Source organism: Myodes glareolus, chromosome 22 (assembly GCF_982192425.1).
Source record: "Myodes glareolus chromosome 22, mMyoGla1.1, whole genome shotgun sequence".
NCBI lineage: Eukaryota > Metazoa > Chordata > Mammalia > Rodentia > Cricetidae > Myodes > Myodes glareolus.
Window position 1 is genome coordinate 9512326 of NC_142047.1, and position 11422 is coordinate 9523747.

The following is an 11422-nucleotide window of genomic DNA, read 5'->3' on the forward strand; positions in this document are numbered from 1 at the left end:
GTCCTCATCCCTGCATTGCAAGCATTTTCCCACCTGAACCATCCTCAAGCCCGGGGGGGGGGGATTTAAAAGGCGCTGTTTTATGTCACTACCTTATAGTAATTTTCATGGCAACATTAATACAACATGGATATAAATTCTAATAGTCAGGCATATTGTTCTATTTTTACAAATAAATTTGACATTCTAAGGGGAAAATTGAACCTATTTAGAGGAGTTTTCTTTCTTTCTTTTCTTTCTGATTCTTGACCTCTCTTTTTCTTAACTTTTTAAAAATGATTTTATTAAACTATATGTTTTTCTCCGTTCCTCTCCCTTCCTCTCCCATCTCCTTCAACCCTCTCCCATGGTCCCCATGCTCTCAATTTACTCAGGAGAGCCTGTCTTTTTCTACTTTCCATGTAGATTAGATCCATGTATGTCTCTCTTAGGGTCCTCATTGTTGTCTAGGTTCTCTAGGATTGTGATTTGTAGGCTGGTTTTCTTTGCTTTATGTCCAAAAGTCACTTACGAGTGAGTACATGTGATATTTGTCTTTCTGGGTCTGGGTTACCTTACTCAATACGATGTTTTCTAGATCCATCCATTTGTCTTGGTCTCTCTTAACTGGAGAGTTCAGTTAGGATAACAGAAACCACTGCCGCTATTTTAAGCAAAAAGATACTTGGTGCTTTAACCACAACATGTAGAAATCTAGCATTCAGGGAACAAAGATTACCAAAAAAAAAAAATCATCAAATATGGAGGTTGAAGGAGTTGTGCGAACCTCTGCTGATGGTCTCTGTTGTCTGTCACATGAAAATTCGTGATTCAGAAGTGTGTTTGAGAGATTAGTCGAACCTCATTTCTGATGTCTGTTAGATCTGTCTCCTGGCTGGAGGGGTGTGACTGTCTCTCCGCTATTCTGTTTTCCAGCTCACTCACGTGACTCTGCCGGGCGGGATCCAGAGCCTACCAACACTGCGGAGAAGCACAAGGTTCCTTATTTCCTTTTTTCATATGCATGTGTCAAAAGCCATGGAGGAATAAAAGAAAGCATGGAGAAGAAACACCATCTGTCCCAACACTTGGTCATTTGAGATTCGTCTGTTTACAAAGTGACATTGCGAATTTGAGATCTGCATCCATACCGTGTCTGTGGTACCCAGATGCACCACCCTGCAGGTATGCTCAGCAGTTTCCTCGATCTTTACACACTGAACAGTCCGTGAATCTTACAGGCTGTCTGTCCAGTTCTCTCGTTTTACAGAAGAGGAATGCGAAGTTCACGGAGGGCTCAGATCGCCCACGTCAACAGTGCTGGTGTTTGAAGGCTTTCTTTTCTCCCGAAGTACTGGCAAGGTCTGCAAAAAATGCGGGCTTTGATTCTATTGGCGTGATGTCAAGTTGGCCTGTGACTCTTTAGTGGATGCTGGGAGAAGACACAGATTTAGAGGTCAGACAGAGCGTTTTCATCCTTGTGACACGTGATATCGGGATTACCCACTGGTCCTAGCAGTTCCCTTGATCCTCAGGTCCCATAGAAACGGCGTTGAGGGCCAGGCAACTGTTCTGCAGTACTGGGAAAGAACACTGAATGTGAAAGATGTTTTATTTTTTCCAGCAAGTGAAATACAGTGAGGCATATTACCTCAGTTTTCATAATTGCAGCAAACACGACACTAAAGAAACTGCATAGTTAAATCTCTGTATTCTTGGCCTATGGGCAAAATATATGGTTGTGAGACCACACCAAACTGCTTTTTCTGGTACCAAGCAGTGAAGGAGGTATTGAAAAATATATAACCAATTGTTTACATTTATCATTAATATATTTAATGCTTTCTCTATGCAAAATAATATGTATACTATTTTTCATATGCTTTATATATATTCACAGTTTGAGTATTGTCATACTTTATTATTAATTTTCACTTCCACATACCGCTATAGCAGGTGGATGGTAGCAGCTTGTTAATGATTGTTCTGTTGATTGCTGGCGCTGTTCTGCAGTATTTTTCTATTACAGTGCTATGTTTATTGCATTCATTTCCTGTAATATGTGTGCAGAAGTTTCTCTAGAGGTTTGACAAGTGGTGGTTACGAATGAGGTTGACTGTAACTCCTTGCGGTTCTTCACAATGTTTCCTTTGTCCATTTTTTGCCTCCCCCCCCCACTCTTGCTGAGATGGGGTTTTTCTGTGTAGTCCTGGCTGTCCTGAAACTCACTCTGTAGATTAGGCTGGCCTGGAATTCAGAGGTACATCTGCCTCTGCCTTCTGAGTGCTGGCATTAAAGGAGTGTGCCACAATGCCCAGGTTTTATTCATTTTTTTAAAAAAAAATGTATCAAAGTTCATGGTTTTGTCACTAATTCATAGCTAAAAGTCTAATCTCTTGGTAATAGAAAGTGACAGAGTAAACCTCTACCTGCCTCTGTTTCTTCATTTTAATGGATATTAAAACAAAACAAAACAAAAACAAAAAAAACTCCCTTCGAAGTGACCAGACAAGAGCTCCTCCCTCTGGCCCCTCCTAATGACCGTTGGGAAGTCCAGCCTAGATCAATGAGGAAATGAAGGAAAAGCACGGATAGAAAAGCACCAACAGGGAGAAAGGAAACAGTCATTAGTCACAGGTGATCAATTGTCTATGTAGAAAAGTCCCAAGTGTTTCCAGAACACTTAATAGATAGTGAGATGATCTCAACCATCTTGTGGCTTGTCTAGGATCATAAATGAGTTATGAATAAAGTGCTTTCCTGAAAGCCATGAGACGGAGGTGCTGATGTGATCAAGCACATTTGACGTTCTGTGGTTTTTATTTGCGCTAGGTTTCTCTGTGTGTTTCATGATCTTTCATTGTGACCCCACACTTGACTGATTTTAGTCCGTGCACAATGTGGGGCCTAAGAGAACGATTCTTCTGCTGTGTTTGCGTTCGCTTCTTGCTGTAGTCAGAGAGCACTAGGAAACCGACAACTTGCAGGAGCGGCTTGCAGGTCACATGTGGGTGCTGGAGCTGCTGGGGCACCTCTCAGTGGGGCTTGCGGGAGGCTGTGTGATTCCCCATGAATGCTGCTTTTAGATTTGTATCTAGCAGCTCATACGGAGCATGCTGCTCATAGTCCTTTTTTCTTCTCTTGTTTTGAAGGAGAAGCCAGTGGGTTGTAATAGATTTCTTTACTCCATCAACTCCTCATGTAAAAGTTTTATTTCTCCGGGCTTGCTAATATAGGTCTTCAATCTCAGCCACTTGGGAAGAAAAGGCCAAAGAATCACAAGTTCAAAGTGTGCTTGCGTGATGGAGCTAACTCAAGACCAGCTTGGTCAACCTGTAAAGAGAAACCCAAAAGAGAAACTTTAAAGGCTGGTTATATTGCTCAGTGATAGAGTGCAGGCTGGATGTACAAAAGGCCCAAAGCCCAAACCATCCATCACTCAGTCAATCAACCTTCTATCTCATGCAGATCAGGGGGCTCTGGGCTTGAAGGGCATGATAGAGAATACTGTTTTCCATTTGGACTCACGTTGTTTTATATCATATTACGGTGTTTTTAATTTCCCATCTTTAGTATATCAAAAGTGAAGGCCCATAAAACCTGCTGATCTCCGACTGTTGTGCATTTCCCCCTTAATAAGGGAACCCCATTTTTACTCAGGCTGTTACTGGGTTTGACAGTCTTTCTGGCAGTAAGGTCTGCTCAGTGACTTGATTCTGGCTAGCTGTCTGAAGCTAGAGTCCTTTGCTGACTTTCAGGAAGGTGTGTGGACAGTGAAGTCAGCAATGTGACTGCAACCTCTTCCCCTTCTGTCTACTCCCCAGAAGTTTGTCTGTGGAGGACCTCCTATGAGAACACAGCTGCCATCCTAAGGCGACAGCAGGAAAGATCAGAACCTCTGTCCCTGTACCGGATGTCTTGGCTCTCAGAGAAAGATATACTTTTTATAAAAGCATAAATAAATGATTCAACTATTACTTGGGATTTAATTACATCCAAGTACATTAGTTTCTAAATTATATACTTTTTTATGTCACATATTTATTTACAATTTTATTTAGTAATAAGAGTTCAAGAGTTTAATCCAATTTTCAGATCAATCTCCTAAACAATCTTCATTCTGTTAAAGGGATGAATTAAATATTCTCATTTCTTAAGAAGCTGGTGCCTCACTATGAAGAAAGGAGCAGCAAATCCGGACCCAAAGTACACAGTCATCATTGCCAGTAAGCGCCACTTGTTTTCCACTGAAAACGGCAAATTCTTCCCCGGACCCTCCTCATAGTGGCTGCGATGGACCACGGAGGTGGGAGGTGGTGAACCTCCGGACACTCTGGCCCAACATGGCGCGGCGGGAAGGTCAACGAGGAGCGTAGGGGTGGAAGGCAGAATAAATGGCCGCACCACTACACTCCTCTTCCTTCACGACCTTGCTCTACCGCTCCTAAATTATATACTTGATAACTGATTTTAATGTAATGTTTAATCATAGTCTTAACATCTTAAATAGCAAACTTTAAAAAAATTTCATTCTGGCAGATCAGATCTGTTTTAAATGTTTGATAACTTAAAATGGACTTTTACCTCACAACAATGCTTACAGGAGCATCTGGAGTTTTAATGTATCCAGTCTTCTTATTTCAAGAAATCTTTATTGATGTCACAAATTGACCCTATTCAATGAGAAAAAAGAAAGAAAAGAAAGAAAAACCCGTAATTTAAATCAATAGTTATTGTCTGATATTAGATATTTATCCTGATTGGCAGATTTTTAAATTGTTTTTTATTGAGTTATATCTTTTTCTCCACTCCCTTCCCTTTCTGTTCCCTCCCCTTCTACCCTCTCCTATGATCCCCATGCTCCAAATTTACTCAGGAGATCTTGTCTTTTTCTACTTCCCACGTAGATTAGATCCATGTATGTCTCTTTTAGGGTCCTTTTTGTTGTCTAGGTTCTTTGGGATTGTAAATTGTAGGCTGGTTTTCTTTGCTTTATGTCTAAAAGTCACTTATGAGTGAGTACATATGATAATTGTCTTTCTGGGTATAAGTTATCTCACTCTGATAACTAATTATGATAACTAACTAATTATGATATCTAATCATAAGTGTGACTGAGCACTAAGCCATGAAGGAGTTGAGGAACAGTGGGTGACACAGTCATTCTGTAAACCGTGATTATTTCTGTCTGAGCTGGGATGCAAAGAATGTGAATGCTATAGGCACCTGGATTTGGAAAGTAATGTTGTGAGCTAGAAAACGAAATGTTCAATTCCACTGTGATGTCATAGTTAGGATTCCTATTGCTGTGAAGAGACACCATGACTATAGTAACTCTAATAAAGGAAAACATTTCATTGGCACTGGCTTACAGTTTAGAAGTTCAGTCCTTTATCATCATATGGGCAAGCATGGCAGCCCACAGGCCGACATGGCACTAGAGAAGGAGCTGAGAGTTCTTCATCTGAATCAGCAGGAAGCAGGAAGTGGATGTCACACTAGACCTGGCTTGAGCATTTGAGACCTCAAAGTCCACCCCATAGGCTGCACTTCCTTTAACAAAGCCACACTCACTCTAACAAGATCTCACCTCCTAATAGTGCTGCTCCCTATGAGCCTATGGAGCTCATTTTTATTCAAACCACCGCAGGTCATAAGAACACAACAGGACACCCGTCATGCTAATGAAGTTTAAGAGCATGACAGGACTGTCTTCTGGAGACAGCTACAGAGAATCTCAGAAACCTGTTTATCTCGAACTCCTGAGAATTTGGCCTTTTAGTTAATGACCTCACCTTTCCCTCTGGCACCCACAGTTCAGAATTTCAAGGTAGAATTATGTCATTTACCACAATGTGATTGTGATTCATCCGTATTGTTGGGTTATGAGTGGAAAGATATTTCTCTGTATGCATATATCACATCAACAAATGAATTTTTATTTTCAGAATTAAACTGATTTCTCAAATCTTCCTGACTCAGTACTTTTACCTCCAGACAATGTGCTGCTTGTGTGGCTTGGTCTCACCTGAGCCCCTGAGTCAGTACATCAAAATAAAAGCTATTTCACCCTTAAGAATAGTAGGCACGAGAGGTGCTGCCAGGGAGACACAAGGAAGACTGAATCAGTTTATTGTTTTGCGTATAAGTATTTCCATTTTAGTTTCCTTTTATCAAAACAGAACTCTTTAGTGTTTTCAACTTGATGGTTATGCATTAAGTTCATGAATTTTAATTGATACTTAATGCAAAGCAAATTGGGATTTTACTTTCATGATTAAAAAGGAAGAAACGGACAGTTGTGTATGTGGGGTGGGGGAGCTCCTGAACCATTGCCTCTGGAAGCAAAGAGACCTGTGCTGTTATCTCGGTGGCTTGTTTGCTTTTCTTCCTGCTATGTTAAAAATACTCTTATGAAAGCAACCGTGGGAGTCAAAGTTACATTTTAAGTTTCAATCACCTATGCCTAAGAGAGCCATGAAATAAAAATGCCTCTGATCTGCAAGTCCCTGGCCCAAGGACAGATAGTTTCTGAAATGATGGAGGCCGTTGTTTATGGGTAGTAACAAGAGACGTGTGTTCGCTCCACTAAAAAATTTCTTTGGCACGTCTATACCAGGTGACCTTGACCACATGTGGGTGGGAGGTTCAAAAGCAGGAAATAGGTCAGATTGAACACTTTACTTTACCCTAATTGGACCTGATAAGAAATACATAAGCTGCCACAAAACTTGATTTGGAGCCATTTTCTCTGGGAAACCAGAGACGGACCTGGCTAGAGCTCATCAACCCGGCCAAGTACTTAATTAAAGCTTGCTTCACATTTGGCTTTAAACTATGATCTTGGTCTTACTTTCAGTTGGTGCAATTAACACAATCTAAGGGAAAAGGGGTTGATTTTGGCTCATAGGTCCCAAAGATACAGCCCATCATGGTGGGAGGGAGACATGGCAGCAGGCAGGGGAAGCAAGGTGGCAGGAGTGAGAAGTTGACTGGTCACACTGTATCTGCCACTCAGAAAACAGGTGGAATGGGAAACTCAAAACCCACCTCTAGTGACTCACTTCTTCCAGGAAGACGCCACTGCTTCAAGGTTCCAAGATGTTCACACACAGAGCCGCATGCTAGGGACCAAGTGTTTCAACAGGTGAGCCGATGGGGGACTTCCTATATTCACACCACAGCACTGGGTGACCTATAGGCACTCTTTTCTGATTTTGTCCCTGTAAATAAAACACCACATCTTATCTCCAACGTTTCCTGACTTTCAACTCAATGAGTTTTGACAAGATTTGAATTTTTTGGCAGTGTTTTCTCTTCTCTTTTCCTGTTCTAAGCCTCTTTGGCTTAACAATCGTTTCTAAGACTTAATCCATATTATGTAAGATGTCATCTTCCTATTCTTGTTTGTGACACAATGTTGTGAGAGATGAATAAAAACATCAAGAACCATTTACTCATTGTCCTGACAAGGGATAATTGGGTTATTTAATTTGGAGATTATTGCAATAGTGTTGTTATGAGTATTCTTTTACATATACTTTACATATATGTAACATGTTTATATATGTTAAATAATTTGCTCAACATCTGTCCCAAATTATGTTCCCCACAACTAAAAAGTCCCTAAATAAGGTGTTCTCTGTCTTTACCAACACCAAGTAGTTGTGGTCTATCATTTTAAGATGTGTTACATTTGTTTATACTGCGGACCATTTGTTTAATGATGCAAAGATAGGTTGCATTATTTTACGTTGCATTTGTTTAACTCTGTGAAGTTGTGTTACTTTCCCTGTCTAAAACATGATTGATCTAATAAAGAACTAATGGTCCATAGCAAGGCAGGAGAAAGGATAGGTGGGGCTGGCAAGCAGAGAGAGTAAACCAAAGAATAAATCTGGGAAGAGAAGATCAAGGACTGAGAGGAGGAAGAGGACCCCAGAGACCAGCCACCCTGCTACACAGCAAGCCATGGAGCAAGCACCAAAGAAAGGTGCAGAAGTAGGGAAAGGTGACAGCCCAGAGGAAAAGGTAGATGGGACCATTTAAATTAGGAAAAGCTGGCCAGAAAAAAAGCCAAGCTAAGGACTCACATTTGTAAGTAAGAATAAACCTCTGTGTGAATTTATCTGGGAGCTGGGTGGTGAGCCCCCCACACACAAAGAACAAAGAGTAAAGAGTAAAAATAAACCCAACTACACTAAGTGTTGCTGGTCTTTCTAGTCTTCAGCATTCTGGTGGATTTTGGGTGGCATTGTTGTGAAACCTAGAAGTAGCTGGCATCCCACATCATGATCCTCCTTCCTTCTCCACGGGGCCAAGGCTAAGGAGTACCAAGTCTAGGCATGTTTCATACTTTTATTTAATCCATTGTATATGCATAAATAATGTACACAATTATTAGATTTTACATATACAATCTTTAAATGTAACTTTTATTTTAGCTATACATAATATGTTATAATTTCCTACTTTGATCATTAAATATTAAATTCATAAATTTTTAATATTAGATTGCATAGATAGCATATACCTTAAGACATCCCTGTTAGACAGTGTTATAATTACTTGTGTATATCTTCTAGTAGACACTTACAAAACTGCCGAGTCTTTGGTTCTGCACGCATTTTTTTCTTCAGTGTAGCTGACTGCTCACCAGCACAGGTGTAAAAATAGATACTTCCACCAGATTTAATACTTCAGACTGCCAGGCTTTCTAAGTTCTCGTCAATGTGATGGCTGTTAAACAGTGTATTACTTGCTTCTCTCTTGCTGTGATCAAACACACGGCCAAATCATCTTGTGGAAGACTGTTTATTTGGGCTTATGAGTCCAGTGGGGTCGAGGCCATGATGGTGGAGCAGTACAACAGCCAATGGCAGGCATAGTAGCAGAAACGGAAAGCTGAGGGCTCAGATCTGGAAACGTAAGAAAGAAGCAGGAAGAGCAACTGGAAATTTAGTTCTTGTAGCCTTCTGTTAGAGACACAGCTCCTTCTGCGTGGCTACACTTCCTACCCCTTCCCAAACAAAACCACCAACTCGGAATCAAATGTTCTATGCCCAGGCCTATGGGGGACATTTTCGTTCCAACCACCACAGGTGTCATCCCATTCTGACAATTGTCTGGATGGTTAAATGTAATTACAATGCTCTGTTCTATCGAAAGTTCTTGTTCTTATCCTTTATATTTCCTTAGGGGTCTCTCTAGTTTTCTTACCAAGTAGAATTATTTCAGCTGTATATAAATTTTTGTCAGATTGTCAAAACTCTCTCTCTTTTCATTTTTATTTGTTCTTTTCTTCTACCTGTGATTTCTTTGATTATGGAAAATTTGAATTGTTTGAATTTACTCCTTGTTTCTATTACTTTTCATCTTTATGTTTTATTGAAGCACTATTCCCATTTCATTTTAGGTACCCCCTGGTGTTCCTGTGGTGCTTTTCTAGTTTTGCTTTGTATATTTAGCTAGTTCATGTATCCGGAATTCTAAGTTTTTAGTATTTTGTTTATTTTTATGTATATGAGTGTTCGTTTGCATGTATGTCTATGCACCATGTGCTGTGTACAGTGCCACAGAAGAGGGGACAGATGCTCTGAGGCTGGACTTACAGATGGTTGTGAGCTGCCATGTGGGTGCTAGGAATTGAACTTGGGTCCTCTGGAAGAGCAGCCAGTGCTCTTAGCCTCTCAGCATCTTTCCAGCCCTCACCTGGAAGTTTCATGTGTTGTAAAGCAGGTTCCCGATTTCACTTTCCTTTATGTCTGTAGCTGACTGGGTCACTTGACTTAGTCAACAATGCTGTGATTCATGCACTTCCACACTCCTTGTTGCATGTATTTCTTCTTTAAACTCTCTGTGCAGGTACATTTGTTTATTTATTTGTGATCAACACTGTCTTAATTACCATACTGAAACTTTCAAATATATAGTGATATTCTCCTTCTGCTTGGGTTTAAATAAGTCCAGGCTTCTCATGACTATTTATCCCTATATCAGTTCATCAAATTCCATTAAAAATCTATCATGATTTGATTTTAATTATATCTTGGTGATATTTTACTTTTATACTTAATTTTAAACTTTATTGTTTTCTACTTAAGCTTTAGATTTATCCTATACATTAGATGAACTTATTACACATTTGACATTCTAGGTCTTCCCTGCCTTCTAATCTCATTTCCCTGTTCCTAACACACACCTTTTGCAGTTTTTTCTTTGAGTGTCTGACCAGTAAGATTCTTTGAAAATTTATTTTGCAGTTTATGAATGTCCTTCTTCATGGTGATGGTCTGTGTAGGTGAGCTGCCTGAAGTGTAGCAGGCTGACGTGTAGACAGCCGGCCAACCTCTTCAGGACAGCTACCTCAGGACACACCCTTTCCTTTGGCCGCCCTTCAGCAAAAAGTGAATGTCAGAGGCTTACAAAGATCCAATTCCTCTGTCCTAAGTCAGGACAACACTGAAAAGCATCTCAGATTCAGAGTCAAGACCTTCACTGACAATATGAGTCCTATTAGCTCTTCACTTTCTCTGATTCAACACCACCAGCTCCACATCTGTTGTTCCTGAAGGCTTTCCCAGACTGCCGCTACTTCAGTTTGACTCAGAGAATGGTTCCAAGGCATTAGTGCCAGGTCTGGTCTATAAAAGTAGAAACTAAGATAGAATTTATGACCTGAATCATGGCCGCTTACTGCTCTAAGGACCTCTTACTGGCGACAGGCATAAGACAGATAGTCCTTGGCACAAGGTAGCACTGAGTGGTTAAAGCCTTCATCAGCAATGAACTGGAATGGTGTTCTAATAGAAGGTAATATTCTAATGGTGCAATGTAGCAAGCATTTGAAAAATATGAGGGAAACAGTAATATTAAAGACCATGGTAGTGCTGGTTGCTAAGTAAAATTAATTGTTTGAGAACAGCAAAAAAAATCAAAAAGTGCTTAATTAGATTTTAAAATCTAACAGTAAAATGGAGAGAATCTCTGCTAGGAAAGAAAGAGGCTTTTATTCTGCAGTAGGAAGGCAGAAGAACCTAGGAACTGGCCCAACTCTAATCATAAGTGTGGCTGAGCTCCAAAGGGAATTAACCACCAAACCCAGGGAGCGAGGCTGTTCCAAGGTCAGGATGTTGTTCAGACAGAGACACAATGGGCTGGGTTGTGGTACCTCAAAGTCTAGCATTTCCAGTTCTCCTGAATCCTCTGAGCCTTACTGTGGACCACTTTTCCCGGTTAAGTGCAGGGGATCTGCAACCTTCATGGCCAGGAGAGAGAGGAGCACAGAAGATGAGAAGACAGTTTGGCTCCCCAGCGCTCAGCAGCCACTGTTGGTTCACATGTCAGGAGTCTGACCCTCAATTGCTCACTGTAAACATATTTTCAGCATAGCGCAATTCACTTAACACTATTCTGATGGTAATTAACTCAGTACTACATCCAC

The 11422-nt window shown here is 40.6% G+C and overlaps 1 pseudogene; it reads right to left on the minus strand.

Annotated features, from left to right (window-relative positions):
- Positions 1-4003: 4003 nt before the first annotated feature.
- LOC125408852 (cytochrome c oxidase subunit 7C, mitochondrial pseudogene) lies at positions 4004-4407 on the minus strand (annotated as a pseudogene).
- Positions 4408-11422: the final 7015 nt, after the last annotated feature.